This window comes from Otolemur garnettii, unplaced genomic scaffold (genome assembly GCF_000181295.1).
Source record: "Otolemur garnettii isolate 467f Iridium unplaced genomic scaffold, OtoGar3 scaffold00043, whole genome shotgun sequence".
NCBI classification, from domain to species: Eukaryota; Metazoa; Chordata; class Mammalia; order Primates; family Galagidae; genus Otolemur; species Otolemur garnettii.
In genome coordinates, this window is record NW_003852438.1 from 7,724,600 (window position 1) to 7,727,894 (window position 3,295).

Below are 3,295 nucleotides of genomic sequence, written 5' to 3' on the forward strand. Positions count from 1 at the left end.
TGGTCCCAGCTACTTGGGAGGCAGAGGCAGGAGACTCGCTTGAACCCAGGAGTTGGAGGTTGCTGTGAACTGTGATGCCACAGCATTCTATCCAGGGGAATAGCTTGAGGCTCTGTCTCAAAAAAGAAAAATTACAACAGCAAAACTACCACTTTGATCCACAAGCTGAAAGATGAATAGTGTTATCACTCTCTAATTTTCTGTTGATAACACTAGTGTGAAAAAAAATCTTGCATTTAATACTGTCCAACTCAAAGCGATCACAAATTCTAAGACAGAAGACCAAAACAAGGGATATTGCTCTCTCTCTCATTGGATATTTGGGTATATATGTGTGTTGCTACCAGGCAAACTGTGAAAATGTTCTGAATATCCAGTAGCAATGCTCTTATATGAAGTACTGGAGCTCAGCTCAGTAGTTAATGCTAAAGGGTCAGTAATTAACCGGTGTCAATGTCCTGGAAGGGCAGCTTCCTAAAAGCTTCAACTGGCTGATGAAAATCAAAGTTTAATACTAAACTACATGCTCTGGTTTCTCTTCATATAATAGCTTTACTGGTGTTTTAGACATTATTTCACTTCTCAAAAGTAAAAGAAGAGAAGGAATGTAAAAGAAAAATCCATGCTACAGCAAAGCAGTTATTAATTGGCTATATTAGTCCAATTCGTTATCAAATGATACACAACTATTAAATGAACGGCAAATGCCTCTCCCTTTTCTGTACAAAATTAAGAACTGGTTAAGACCAGAAGCACTGCCAAACTTTTCTTTAGCTTCTTTTCTTACTGACATGTTAAAATTTCGCAATAGCCTCCACTTACCTTACATCCTCCATGCTTAAGTACAAATTGTATTTGATTTCCCCAACCTTTGGCCTAAGATATTATGACATATCTTTAGTTTCTTAGTCGGGATACAAAGGAAAAAACTGAAAAATTTTCACTTTCCTGAAATGTGTCCATTTTACTTATACCATTTAAAACACATAAAATACTATGTATAAGCTAACTAAAACCAATTGCAACCATCCATTTAACAATTATGATAAAAATCAGAAAAAAAAAGAATGAGTAGGGAAGACAGATTTAACAAAACGAACTTCATTTTACTATATTTGTGCTTAAAAGTCCTATGAAGACTGATGTATACAAGAATTACACTACCGCAGAATTTTTAAAGATAGGAATTGTGAGTTTGCTAAGAAAATTCTGCACTTAGTATGACACGACTCTCAGAGATACTAAAATACTCTGTGTTAAGCTGAAAACAAACTTTTAAAGTTAGGAAAGTAGCAACACGGGAATGTGGGTAGGAGGTGCCCTGGGTAGTAAACACCCCAGTCAGAGAACATAACAAGCAATTCAGATCAACATATAAGTCCCTATGGGGCTCCAACTTGGACTGCTTAAGTCTCAAGCCCATATCCTTGTGTTTTGGAAGAGAAAAGGATTGGAAAAGGAAAGGGAGGGAGAAAGAAAATCAGAGACGTGATGAAAACGTTATATTTTTCTATCCCCAACCCAGCATTTTTGCAGGCTGGTCACCAGTCTGGGTGCCAAGCCCAGAGAAGCCCTCACTGTCTCAGCCTCCTTTTGACACCTAGGCTAAAGACTTATATCTATCAATCACCTGCCTTCCAAACACTTGCCCTCTCAACTCTCACACCCCAAAGCCATGCCTTCTAGTAACTCAGCCCATCTATATTGTCTTCCTAAACTCATTCACTTAATTTTCTCCGAATTCATATTTTCTCTCTGATATCATGTCTCTGATATTCTTTTCATTAATTCAATCGAAATGCCATGGCCCTCATTTCCAACGATCTACCTCTACCTATCTTTACAGCCAAACCCAATGCACATTGGGTTACCTGATCAAGATTCTTGTTCTCACCTACTCATCCCTACCTCCTGCCAATTACCCCTGCCTTTTCCAATGCCAAGCCCTGGGTCTACAACCTAGTTTAGTACCCCTCCTCTTTCTATCATTCTCCCCACTCCATGACCCTTCCTTAAGGCTCCACTAGCGCACCCTTCCCTCAGGATTCAATTCTCCTCTCCTTGCCACGCCCTGTGCCCCCCAGGGCTACTTACCCCAAGTTCTCCCCACACTTCAGGCCTCTGGCCCCGCCTTCCCCCCCAAAGGAAGGAGGCGGGAGGAAGGAGAGAAGAGGGGCGGCACTCCGCGAGGTAAAAAGCGATCTCTTATTAGCGCTCATAGCCGCCAATCGAGGCTTCCTTCTCTCTTATTGGTCGGCTTTAGTCTATGCTCCACCCTCTTCCTCAGTGAGAGCCCGGCCACCGCCTCAGCGCCCCCGTCCAACACAGATTGGGAGGGGAGACCCCAGTCCGGGAGGTTGGGATTAGCTAAAGTTGAAGGGGAGACTCCCGCCGTATCATGAACTAGCTTATTTTACAGGACTCACCCGCTAGTAGCTCCGTCACCTCCCGCCCGCCCGCGCTCGGTCCCACAATCTGTCTCCAGCTCCTTCTTTCCCCCCTCAACGAAGCAGATACTTTCCTCCCGTCCGGCCAGGCGCGTTCACCTCTCGCGAGAACTCGCGGGGGGGGGAAGGGCGAGATCTGTAGGGGCTGAGTTGGAAAGAGGCCGAGGGGCGGGGCTCCGGGAAAAGAAGCGACCCAGCTTACTGTTGTAGGCAGGGCTGAGGAGGGAGGCTGGGTGAGTACTGTACACACAGGTCGCACGTGTTTGGCTGCCGAGTCCAGGGGCAAAAAGAAAGAAAAAAGTTGGAGAGGGATTTTTTGTTTCTTTTGAGACAAGAGTCTCACTCTGTCGCCGTGGGTGGAGTGCAGTGTCATCAGCCTAGCTCACAGCAACCTCAAACTCCAGGGCGCAAGCAATCATCTTGCTTCAGCCTCCCAAGTAGCTGGAACTACAGGTCTGACCCACCACTCCGGGTTAGTTCTTCTGTTTTTAGTAGAGATAGGGTCACTCCTACTCAGGCTGGTCTTGAATTCCTGGCGTTAAAGGATCCTCTTACCTTGGCCTCCCACAGTGCTAGGACTTAAGGCGTGAACCACTGCCCCGTGCAAGAGAGGGAATATTTAAAGATCCCAGTAGTAGTGGAGATGGAAATGGTGAATCAAATATCCTGGGGGATGAGATTATCTCAAAGGAGCGCACTTTAAAAACAAGACAAGGGGGCTCGGCGCCTATAGCTCAACCGGCTAAGGCGCCAGCCACGTACACCTAAGGTGGGGGGTTCGAATCCCCAGCCCGGACCCGCCAAACAACAATGACGGCTGCAACCAAAAAGCCGGGCGTTGTGGCAGG

At 45.6% G+C, this 3,295-nt stretch overlaps 1 protein-coding gene across 1 annotated transcript in view; it reads right to left on the minus strand.

Annotated features, from left to right (window-relative positions):
* ATF7 (activating transcription factor 7) overlaps positions 1-2,553 on the minus strand; it is a 115,414-nt gene extending 112,861 nt beyond the window's left edge. The window contains exon 1 of the mRNA XM_003790435.3: positions 2,427-2,553. The gene's annotated coding sequence lies outside the window, so the exon portion shown is untranslated. The remainder of the gene's footprint in view (positions 1-2,426) is intronic.
* Between the last annotated feature and the right edge of the window lie 742 nt (positions 2,554-3,295).